General features: G+C 36.2%; 1 protein-coding gene and 1 non-coding gene across 2 annotated transcripts in view; both read left to right on the forward strand.

Moving 5' to 3' along the window:
• Positions 1-13,234, forward strand: part of PAN3 (poly(A) specific ribonuclease subunit PAN3) — a 151,362-nt gene that overhangs the window by 56,482 nt on the left and 81,646 nt on the right. The window lies entirely within an intron of this gene.
• Positions 1,329-1,519, forward strand: LOC126016800 (U2 spliceosomal RNA). The gene has a single exon (XR_007498514.1). It is a non-coding gene; the product is annotated as a U2 spliceosomal RNA (small nuclear RNA).

Raw genomic sequence — 13,234 nt, forward strand, 5'->3', positions numbered from 1 at the left:
CATTCAGGAATCACTCATGAAGGTGCATAGGGGACCATATGGGATACCAGTGATTGAATCCAGGTCAGCTGTGAGCAAGGCAAGCACTGTACTCTTAAGAAGGCCCCAGCATAGGTTTTTTTTGTTAGTTTTTTTTTGTTTTTGCTTTTTGGGCCATACACAGTGACACTCAAGGGATTACTCCTGGCTATGCACTCAGAAATCTCTCCTGACTTGGGATGCCGGATATCGAACCACGGTCCATCCTAGGTTAGTGTGTGCAAGGCAAATGTCCTACCACTTGCTCCACCACTCCAGCCTCCCAAGCATAGTATTTTTTATGTATTGGTTATTCATTTACTTGAAGGAATAAATGTGAATTACTATCTGCTGAGATGAGTATTAAGCCTAAATGAAGTCTGGAAATAGAAAGTTTTGTATAATTTAAAAGTTTCTATGGTGCTCTTTCTTTTTTTGTTTTTGTTTTTGTTTTTGGGTCACACCCGGCAGTGCTCAGGGGTTACTCCTGGCTGTCTGCTCAGAAATAGCTCCTGGAAGGCACAGGGGACCATATGGGACACCGGGATTCGAACCAACCACCTTTGGTCCTGGATCGGCTGCTTGCAAGGCAAACACCGTTGTGCTATCTCTCCGGGCCCCTATGGTGCTCTTTCATAATAAAACATGGAAAACATAAAAAAACTTAATCATTTAAAATAATATTTGAAGATGTTGACTTTTGTGATTAAATAAGGACGGTCCTGTTAGAGAAATGGCCTCTAAATAACATAGTGGGACAAATAGGTTTTGCTTCTTGCATTGCTGTTGATAGAAGATATGCATAGATATAGACCATAGTTAGAGCTTTTTGAAGTAATTCTTGTCTCTCTGGAATACTGTGATAATCACACTTTCTTGATCTACTTATTTACTTAAACACTTTTTTTTCTATTTTTTATGGTGAGTGGTTATATATTTTCCAATTCATGGAGATAGTAATTGACTTAACATGACAAAGATACTGCAGTTGAATTAGGTGTTATACCTTCATAACCAGTAGTGGTTACTTTAAAAGGACTTTGTTGGGCCTGAGCAATAGCTCAGCAGTAGGGCATTTGCCTTGTACGCAGCCAACTCATGATGAACCTGGGTTTGGTTCCCGGCATCCCATATGGTCCCCTGAGCCTGCCAGGAACGATTTCTGAGTGCAGAACCAGGAGTAACCCTAATGCTCCCAGGTGTGACCCCAAAACCAAAACAAACAAAGAACTTTGTCTTGTAAATAAGTGCAAGGCAGAAGGTGATCTGTATATTTTTAATTAGTATTTTTTATCAAGTATGAAATATACATCACTTCTCGGCCTTTTGGCTAAGATCAAGTGTAGTATCTGTTCTTACCAGTTTAATATCTGATACGTCCTCTATCCGAGGTCAATATATTAAATGGATTTTTAGAGCTGGGAGTCGGAAGAGGAGCTTGCTCCATCTGCTCCACGCATCGACCTGGTATTGCAGTACCTCCGGGAACGGTGCACCTCCCCTCATTTTCGGTATATAAGAAAAGAAATTCTCGGGCCCGGAGAGAGAGCACAGTGGCGGCGTTTGCCTTGCAAGCAGCCGATCCAGGACCAAAGGTGGTTGGTTCAAATCCCGGTGTCCCATATGGTCCCCTGTGCCTGCCAGGAGCTATTTCTGAGCAGACAGCCAGGAGTAACCCCTGAGCAATGCCAGGTGTGGCCCAAAAAACTAACAAACAAAAAAAAGTATGAAATATAATTTAAAAATATTCCAAAGATAAATCTTTATTCTTAGATACTATGGCAACTTTTGTTCCGTAGACTCATGTTTCAATTCCCTTACTTTGGAATTTGTTATAGAATATTTCTTAAAAAAACAAACAAACAAACAAGTGGAATGTTATAAGTATCTTGGGTGGGGGTTGGGCTACACCCAGTGGTGCTCAGGAATTATTCCTGGCTCTGCACTCAAGAATCACTCCTGGCATTGACTCAGGGGAACAAATAAGATACTGGGGATTGAAATCGGGTCAACTGCACTCAAGTCAAATACCCTGCTGTAGTATTGTCCCCTCCCCAATAGCTTCTCAATTATATTAACAGACCCTTCTTAAAAGTATGAAAAATGGGGCTAGAACAATAGAACAGCAGTGGGGCTTTTGCCTTGCAAGCAGCCAACACAGGACAGACCCTGGTTCCATTCCCATATGGTCTCCTGAGCCTGCCAGGAGCGATTTCTGAGTGCAGAGCCAGGACTAGGTGTGACCCCCAAAAAAACAAAAAACAAAAAGTTTGACAAATACTACCTATAGTATTTAAAAATTGAAATGCAGTGGAGAAGCAAAAATGTTTTTAGTTCCTTCACTATGTGGGGATTACATTTGCTATGAACATTTTATTAAGCATTGTCAGAGTCCTATAACTTTTGTGTGTGCATACATGGTTGCATACAGACATACACACACTTTATTTTAGGTAGAATTAACAGTTTAATATAACTGGTATTTCAGAAACTGCCTTTTATAAGGTTAATTTTTATTTTATTTTTATTTATTTATTTATTTTGGGCCGCACGAAGGGTGCTGATGGGTTCTCCTTACTCTGTGCTCAGAAATCACTCCTGAAAGGCTCTGAGGACCAGATGGGAACTGAACCCAGATTCATCCTGGATTGGTGGTGTGCAAGGCAAACACCCTACCACTGTGCTATCTCTCTGGCCCAAATAAATTTTATTTTTTAGCTTATGGTAGATTGTAGGTATCTTCCCATATTAAAAAATGTCAGTCCATGAGTTTCTTAATGGTTACATGTTCTGAATATTAATAGTTATCTTAGTTATTTTCTACTCCCAGAGTCATCAGTAAAAATTATGTATTCAGCTTAATCTATTTTTTATTTTTTTATTTTTTGGTTTTTGGGCCACATTCTGTGACACTCAGAGGTTACTCCTGGCTATGCACTCAGAAATTGCTCTGGCTTGGGGGACCATATAGGATGCCAGGGGATCAAGCCGTGGTCCATCCTAGGTTAGCGTGTGCAAGGCAAATGCCCTAGCTCTTGTGCCACCACTTCAGCCCCTCAGCTTAATCTTAATTCCTATTTGTGAGACTTTAAATCCTAGATGTAGAGGTGCTAGGTCAAAAGACATACTTCTGACATATATTAAGGAATTACTTGCAATGATTATAGTATCTATTTCTGACAGGCTTTATACTAGAACTAATGAGTATTTTTGGAAATGTATATAAATGGCTATAAAGCTAGGCAAGAGCCCTATTCTCTGCTCTCTCTGGCCCTGGTTTACAACAATGGTTTTGTTTACACATAATTCCAGCACTACACAAGTCACCAGTGTGCACACCACCCTTCCCAAGTACCCAAGTGCTCCCTTCTTTTTTAGCCTTACTACCAACTAGTTGTGGGAATCAGTTCTCTAATTGTGTTGTCTCTGGCCCTTTGTTGCTATCTTTATAGCAGTATTAAAAAAATAAAGCATAGCATACAAAACCTCTGCAAGCTAGAAAGACTGCAGATCAAAAACTCTAAAATAGAGGAAAAATGTAAATAGTTTTCTATTTTTGAATATCTACCTTAAATGCTATCATGCATAGGTTTATGTGAAGCTTGGTGAAATTTGAATAAGGTGTGTATGTTGTATTGGTTTGGAAGCATATTGTGTAACTGTAAAGGCAACCGTTAAGTTTATGGTTTTGAAAACATTCTGGTATATTAGACAGTCTTTGGGGGACATATGATGACCAACAAAGTATTTTTTTGGACATGTAAGAATTGAAAGAATCACTAGCAGATATATATTTAAGTAGATAATAAAAAAATACTACAGGTAAAAGGGAATGTCTTTAGAATTTTGGATTTAGACAAAGAAATGAAGCACATTGGAAGCAACTAACTACATAAATGTTTCTTACTGAACAGTCACATTTTTTATATTATTGCTCAAAGTATTGCTCAGAGAAGATTATTAAAACTTGAAAGGGTGTGGGGGAGGGAAAAAAACTTGGAGGGGTGTCATTAACAGTAATCACATGGGAACTTATTTTACTGCTTGTATTTAGAAACTTACCAAATCAGTGTGATCTTAGCTTTTTTCCTGAGGAAATTAGAAAAAGAACATTGTAAACCCAAAGAAAGCACAGGGCGAGTAATTAAGATCATGATTGAATTCAATATAGAGGAAATCAATAGAGTAAAATTAAGGAAATTTAAAATCTTTGAAACCCATTACATGCATGAACATCTAATTAATCTAATGGATAGCAAAGGTTTTAAAGATAATTTTGTTTTGGGGCCACACACCAGTGGCACTGCCTTAGAAATTACTCCTGGCTGGTTCTGGGAACCATATGGAACACCAGGGATCGAACCTGGGTTGGCCATGTGCAAGGCAACTGTCCAATCCTCTGTGCTATTGTCCTGGCTCCTAAAGACAATTTTTTTTGTTGTTGTTCATTTTGGGCCATACCCTCTGGCGCTCAAGATTTACTCCTGGCTCTGTGCTCCGAAATTGTTCCTGGCTCGGGAACCATATGGGATGCTGTGGATCTAACCTACATCTGTCCTGGGTCGGCTACATGCAAGGCAAACATTCCACCACTATGCTACCACTTCAGCCCAAGACAAAATGGTGTCAGGAATAAACTAGGACATAATTAGATCCCACAGATATTATAAGGATACTAAAGAAACAGATGCTCATCACGATTATTATTATTTTGAGTTTGGGGCAATACCTGTGATTGTACTGGGGATCATTCCTAGTTCATTATACTCAAAGATACTGACAAGGTTTGGGAGATCATATGTAATGCCAGGTAGGGAATTAGGTGTACTGCATACAAGGCAGATACCATACCTGCAGTACTGTCTTTCCTGCCCATCATGAATTATTTTATAGCAGTAGATTTGGTTAGATGAAACAAATTTTTGAAAGATACAACCTTTCCAAGTTTATTAGCTAACCTGGGGCCAGAAAGATAGCATGGAGACAAAGCATTTGCCTTGTATGCAGAAGGGCAGTGGTTTGAATCCCAGCATCCCATATGTTCCCCCGAGCCTGCCAGGAGCGATATCTGAGTGTAGAGCCAGGAGTAACCCCTGAGCACTGCCGGGTGTGACCCAAAAATACAAAAAAAAAAAAAAAAAAAAAAAAGACTGGCTAACCTGGAGTAGTTCTAAACTGCTAAAGAAAGTGAATTCGAGGTGAAAATACTTTTTTGCGAAGGGTCAGATTGTTAGGTGGATTTTATCAAATATTTTAAACACACTTTTTCAAGACACTCAAAAGGAGAAACACAACTACTTCCAATCTTTAAGGTTAAAATTAGTATAGAAACCAAACCAGATGAAAACATTTGCAAAACAAAACAAAGCAAAAAAAAAAAACCATAAAGAGAAAATTTATCAATAAATAGGAAAATATGGACAAAGTCCAATTCCGATAAATGAGCATCTTTTATGTTGAAAGAACATATGTTGAAAAAGCTATAGCTAATGTCATACTTAATGATAAAAATGAAGCTCTAAAAATTCTAATTACTCTTCCCCCCTTTAAAAATTAATTTATTTAAGCACCATGGTTAAAAACACGTTTGTAATTGGATTTCTGTCATAAAATGCACCCCCCACCAGTGCAACATTCCTGCCACCACTGTCCCCTATTTCCCTTATCCCCCTTCTAAATGCCTTTTTCTTAAAATTAGAAGGCAAATATGTCACTTTTTACTACTTCTTAGCATTTTACTGAATGTTGTGAAAAAATATCAGAAGATATGAGACAGTCTAATTGAGAAAAACAAGGGAAAAAATCATCCAGAGATAAATTTCTAGTTAAAGTAGAGATCCTCAATAGTGAATACATTTGTAGATAATTAGGTTAAATCTATCCAAGACCTTTTAGAACAATTGAGTTCTGTCAACTTTTATGATAGAAAGTCATGATTCTCAACTACATAAGTTTTTCCCCCCCTTTTATTGTGTACTGAATGAGTAGAAGACACGGTTATTTCCTAATCCATTGAATGTGCAGATGTTATCTTTGAAGGTGGAGGGGAAGTGAGAGGTTGGGAAATACCTGCTGGTGCTCAGAGGATTGTTCCTGGCTCTGTGCTCTTAAGTGCTCCTTGCCAGGGCTCAGAGGTACTTAGTATTTCTCGAAAATTGAATGGATCAACAGTATGCAAGACAAGTGCTTTACTTCCTGTACTATCTCTTTGGCCCATTACCTTAGTTAAAAGTCTTTACAGATGTAATAAAGGATCTTGAAGTCATCCTGAATATTGTAGTGGGTGCAAATTCCATTGAAAAGCATCCTTAGAAAACTGAGGCAGATGGAGATTACACACAGAGGAGAAAATACTAAAATACTAAATATGGAACAAAAATTGAAGCTATATGCAAGGCACTGATTGGCTAAAAGAGAAGCATCGAATGGATTCTGCTTCAGTGTCTGAAGGAAGTGTGTGACCTATGGTTTTTGGATTTTCATAACTAACAACAAATTTCTCTTTAAGGTATAAAAAAATCCAAATTATGTAGTAGTTTGTTATAGAATTATGGGAAAAATGCGTAGTAGTCACACATAGAACAAACTCATAAATTATAGAATAAATATATCTTTTATGATAATATCGGTGATCTATATTAGCACTCAATCTGATAAAGATTTGAAGGTCTGTAATTGAGAATTTTAAAATATTCCTGAGATGAAAGAAAACAAACACACACACACAGTTTATTATTTTCATTAAAGCTCAGTATTCACACATACACACACACAGTTATTTTCGTTGAAGCTCAGTATTTTACACACACACACACACACGCACACACGCACGCACGCACGCACGCACTTATTTTCATTGAAGCTCAGTATTTTCCAGATGTCCCTTTCCACCTAATTCATCTTTAAATTCACTTAAATCTCAGAGTCAGGCAGACTGTTTAGTAGATATTGACAACCTTTTTCTAATATCTGAAATGCAAAGGTCCTAGAAACCAACTCAGTTTAAAAAAGAAACTTATACACGAACTAGCTAACTTCAGGACTTATTTTGAAGTACATGAACTTATTTTGAAGTAAATGAACTAGCTGACATCAGGACTTACTCAATATAGCATGAAGATGATTGGTTCTAATGGAATGAAGTCCAGAAATAAGCTTACATAGTATATTTTCTTTTTTGTTTGTTTGTTTTTTCTGCCACACCCCCTGTAGCTCTCGGGTTATTCCTGGCTCTGTATTCAGAAACTGCTCCTGGCAGGCTTGGGGGACCATATGGGATGCCATGGATCTGCCACATGCCAGGCAAATGCCCTACAGCTGTGCTATGGCCCCAGCTCCCTCACAGTATATTTTAAACAGAGTTGCAAATCCTCTTCAGTGAAGGAAACAATGATCTTTTAAAAAGCAAATGCTGTAATAATTGAGCTTTTGCCAAAAACAAACAGCAAATGAAACAAAACCCCCAAAAACCTTTAAAATAGATGATGTGCCTATATGGTGGGGATGCAGGGAAAAAGGAACTCTCATTCACTACTGATGGGAATGCCATCTAGATCAGCTTTTATGGAAAACAATATGGAGATTCCTCAAAAAAAAAACCTGGAAATAATGCTCCCATATGATCCAGCTATATCTCTCAGGAACACAAAAATACAATACAAAAAATGCCTTCTGCACACCTATATTCATTGCAGCGCTATTTACAAAAGCCAGAATCTGGAAACAACCCAGATGCCCGACAAAAGATGAGTGGCGTAAGAAACTGTTGTACATATACACAGTGAAATACACAATGGAAAAAAGGAATCATGAAACTTTCTTATACATGGATGGACATAGAAACTATCATGCTGAGTAAAATAAGAATAGTCTCACTCATCTGTTGGATTTAAGAAAAATGAAAGACATTATTGTAATAATACCCAGAGACAGTAGAGATGAGGGCTGGAAGGTCCCGCCCATGAATGAAGCTTACCACAAAGAGTGGTGAATTCAGTTAGAGACAACTATCATGATAATGGTAGTGAGTGAGAGAAATAGAATGCCTGCCCAGAATACAGGCAGGGATTGGGGTAGGAGGGAGATGGGGAGGGCATTGGTGATACACAGGTGAAGGGGTGTTGTTCTTTTTTTATAACTAAAATCCAACCACAAACATGTTTGTAATCATGATGCTTAAATAAAGATATTAAAAAGAATTATTGGTAGTAAGTTATAAAGCTACTTAGATATATATCAATATCAAATTGAACTTGATTCTAAAGAGTTAAACTGTAGAAAGTATTTTATAGTTTTATGAGTTTATTAACTGCCTGATCAGCAGGTAGGATATTAATGGCTTCTTGATCACATCTTATTGCCTTAAAACAACTTTCTTTTTCTGTAAATAACTTAAGGTAACTTTATTTGCTTTATAAGAGTTTGACATTTAAAGTGAAGTGTTTCATACTGTTTTATACTATTTAATATAAATATTGTTGAATTAAAATGGGTAATTGATTTTATTTTAAAATTCAATTTCTTTTGCATGAGTAATATTGACTCTCCCACCCCCCTCTCTTTTCTCCTTGCAATTTTAATTTGGTTGTAGTTTACATTAAATGTGTTTCTCTCCCTCTTTCATGCCCTCCCTCCTCTCCCACTCTTTTCCCTCAGATACCTGGCTTTCTTCAGGGCTTTTACTTCTGGCTCTGTGCTCCTGTGCTTTCTACTCCTGGTAGAGCACAGACCATATGCAGGGGGATTGAACCCAGGTTGGTTGCATGTAAGGCAGGCATCCTACCTGTTGTCCTCTCTCTCTAACCCTATAAATTAGTCTCAATTTATGTGTTATCTCATTGACCTTTTATTAGTCTCAATTTTTGTGGTATTAAAAATATTTTTTCTATAGTGGAGGCCCCCAAATATTAAATACTGAATTTTAATGTTATCACTTTATAGTTTAAAATAATGATAAGAGTTTATTAAAACTGAGCTAGAAACCTCATTAGAAAATTTACTATCTTTGTTAAAAAGAATCAAAACTTTTTATCAGTCACTAATAATAGGAATTACTCAATTTTGGTTAGCTAGAAATCTAGATTAAAACAGTAATCTTATTTAAAATAATTATAAAACATTTAATATGTTTTAATATTTAATATAAGGTAAATCTTAATTATTATGATGTGATTAACCAATCATGCATAGGGTAGAAGTAAAATATTTGTATTTTTTCTCACTACTCACTAACCTCATTCTAACCAGTGTTGAAGTTAGGCAAGTGATTTTTATAGCCCAGGTCCTTAAATCTTCGCAGTAGATAGTACCTCTGTGTTCTATAGCTATGAAAATGGCTGGTTTTTTGATTAATTCATAGCTCATTTTATTTTATTTTTAAACTTTATTTATTGATCGATTGATTGATTGGTCTTTGGGTCACACTTAGCATCTCACAGGGTCGCCCCTGGCTCTGCACTCAGAAATCGCACCTACCTGGCTGGGAGACCATCTGGGATGCCAGGAATCCAACCGGCTCCCTGGGTAGGGGGGAGGCTGCCATTCTACTATCTCTCTGGCCCCTCATAGCTCATTTTAATGTGATGACTTTTTTTTAACCAGTTTTGCTTTCCAAAAAACATGTTAACATATGCCTGTGCTATTTTTGTTTCTTTATAAACCTTTATTTGTATTTTAAGCCATAATATTAAAGTATGTTTAGTAACACGTCTTTTAGTTATTTTTTATTTACATTTTTATTTTAATCTTATTGTGAAAGTAACGCTCATTTTTCATAATGAAAAAATAACTGATAGTTTTCTAATGAATCGAAAGGCATTTATATTGTCTGTCATCATAGTTTAGGACTTTCCAGACCTGGTTTGTGTAGCATATGAATCCTATGTAAATTTTCTTCTACCATTTAATTTTTTTTTACCTTTTCTCTATTCTAAAATACTCAAAATTGAATTAAACGAACTTCCAAACTGAAGGGAATACTGCCATTTTAAATTGTGTTTTACCTGAGCAATTGTTAAATTTCTAACAGTTGAATTCATTGTTTAAATTTTTGTTGTGAAACTTTGTTTTAATAATTTGTTATAAGGAAATTTCATATTTCATTTTGGGAAAGGTAGAATAAGCTTTCATAATACATTATATTTTTTTTTTGGAAAGATGGAATAAATTTTCTGCCTTTTCTTTATAGAGTCCTTTTAAAAGTAAGCTTTCAGATTAATCTTAAACCTAATGTTGAGAAGCTACTGCTTTGAAATCATTGAGCTACTTTTTTATGGTATACATAGGGTACAAGTGAAATTAAAATTGATACTTGTTATTTTAGAAATATGTTACTAACCATACTTGTATGTTCATGCAGTTCTCTTTTCTTTCTGAGACTGTAATTTTGCTGGGCATTTGGATTCTTTTACCAAGATATACTATATTGCTTTTCTTTAGAGTATGACCTTTTAAAATATAGATTCAGGATTAATTGGCTCTAATTCTTTTTTTTTGGGGGGGGGGGCCACACCCAGTGATGCTCAAGGGTTACTCCTAGCTATGAGCTCAGAAATCGCTCCTATCTTTGGGGTGCCAGAAGATCGAACTGCAGTCTGTCCTAGGCTAGTGCTTTCAGGGCAGATGCCTTATCTCTAGCGCCACAGCTCCGGTCCCTGGCTCTAATTCCATTCTAAAGTGATCCATCAAGTATCCATTCATTTGCTCTTTGCAATGTAAGATTTCTGCATCAGTAAAATACATTTATTTTTTACCTCACAATTTAAAGAACTGCCCATACCTTTAAGGAATATACCTCTGCTTTTGAAAACTTTATAATTTGGAAGGCTTTAATTAACATACAAATGGACAGGAGTGATAGCACAGTGGGCTGTGAATATGTAGCTGACCTGGAACCAACTGGCTTCGCTCTCTGGCATCCCAGATGGTCCTCTGAACCTGCCAGGAGCAATTTCTGAGCACAGAGTCAGTAGTAACCCCCAAGCACTGCTGGGTATTACTACTCCTCCCAAAACACATACAAACAAAATTAACAAAATAATATTTTTCTTTATCTTTGTATAATGTTGGCTCAGATCTTTTTTCATTTCCCATGAAATTTTATGTTTTATATGTAACAGCAAAAAGTTTCTTTTGTGTGTATATATTTAATACAACCAAACTAACCTTTTTTTAAGATGCTATTTGACTTTGTTTTTTTTCACTAAGAGTTTGATTTTGTGTATCTTACTCAATTTTTAAGCCCAAATTAATTTTTCTTCTGGATTTTATTGCTCTATATATAATCTTTGCTGGTACTTTATTGGTAATATCTTTTATTTTAAAGTTTAAAATTACCCTATCTTATTTATTGCCTCCCAAAGCTAATATTTTGAAATTTAATTTGGTAGTTTGGAACTTGAATTTGAGGAGTGCTTCCTGAGTTTAGAGCCAGGAATAAGCCTTGAGCATTTCCAGGGACGACCCCAAAGCCAAAAAAAATAGAACATCAAAAAGAATCTTAATTTGGAAGTTTCTTTCTCTTTTCTTTTTTTTTTTTTGTGGTTTATTTTGGGGCTACTTCTGGTGGCACTCAGGATTTTCTCTGATCTCTCAGCTCAAGAAACATCAAAGGAAGAGGTTTAAAGGAGGAAGTTGGGGGAAACACCTTTGTTTGGGGTTGATAGCTTGTGACATCTTGTAAATTAGAACAGTGACCTGACACAAATCTGTCCCAATAGAATAAATACATAGATGACGTATAGTCAAGTATTGTGTTATCTTATTTTTTCTTCATTCTATTTTGCTTTAGCTTGTTTATGGATTTTTCGGTTATTAGATTCAATTTATTTAAAGATGGATTTTATATGTTTTTGACTATTCATAGTTTTCTGATCTCCTACTATTTAGTAGAATGCCTCATGATTACAATTTGTGATCGATTCATTAATATTCTATTTTAAATAAATATATCTACATTAAGATAAAGAGAAACATCACTCATATTAGAATGCTGGGAGTTCAGTCTAGGTCAGTAGATTTATATGCACATCTTTCTGCTGTCCTATTTCTATAGCCTCTGGAAGTTACTATTTTTCTGCTATTGTTTTAGGGCCACTCACCAGTCTCAGAGGTTACTCCTGGTTTTGTACTCAGGAATTATTCCTGGCAGTGGGTGGTATTTTGAACCTTTTGGCCATATACAAAACATGTGCCCTTTCTGCTGTATTATCTCTCTAGCCCCTAAAAAATTATCCTTGATTGTATAGTAATTTGTTCTTCTCTGCTATTTAAATTATTTATTTTGGTTTTTGGGTTACACCTGGTGACGCTCAGGGGATACTCCTGGATATGCGCTCAGAAATCGCTCCTTGCTTGGAGGACTATATGGGATGCTGGGGGATAGAACCACAGTCCGTCCCAGGTTAGCTGCGTGCAAGACAAACACCCTACCTCTTTCGCTACCACTTCCACCCAATTGTCATCTTTTTTTAAATTAGAATTTTGTTTCTGTTTAATGTTGTTGTTGTTTTGGGCCACACTTGCGGTGCCAGAGTTTATTCCTGACTCTGTGCCTAGGTATCACTTCTGGAGGGGGTGGGGTCAGAGGATCATACATGGTACTGGTGATCAAATTCTGGTTGCTGTATGCAAGTCAAGTGCTCAGCCATCTGACCCATTAAGTGTTCTGCCAGCTGACTTTGGCCTGGCTTTTTTAGTTTTTGGGTCTCTTGAACAGTGCTTGGCATCTAATTCTGGGTTCTGTGCCATTTGTTGCTCTGAGGACTATGTGGTACCAGAATTAGAACCTGGATTTCTTGTATACAAAGAGCTTTCTCTCCAACCTTGTTTGGTGTATATGTATATCTAAATTATAGACTAAACTATGAATATTGCATTCTTAAAGTTACGTTTAATTTCAAATGGTTACTTTTTAGAAAAACATTTAGGATATTCATTTGCTTTCAGTGGATAAAACGGGCTATTTTTGAATTAGAATGAACTGATAATTACTAGTTTATTTTTAAATGATAAACACTTGAATATTATTGCCATAGTATGGCAGTGAAGATTTTATTTTCCTTCTATTTTGATTCTTCCTACATGTTTATTTTTGTTTTTATTTTCATTTTGTTCTGTGACACTGTAATAGATTATTGGTAAATTTAATATTTTTGAATGGGAAGTCGTTACTTTTGGTATAGAGATAATTCTACTCTTAGTTTTGTAGAAATTATGA

Source organism: Suncus etruscus, chromosome 8 (assembly GCF_024139225.1).
Source record: "Suncus etruscus isolate mSunEtr1 chromosome 8, mSunEtr1.pri.cur, whole genome shotgun sequence".
Taxonomy (NCBI): domain Eukaryota; kingdom Metazoa; phylum Chordata; class Mammalia; order Eulipotyphla; family Soricidae; genus Suncus; species Suncus etruscus.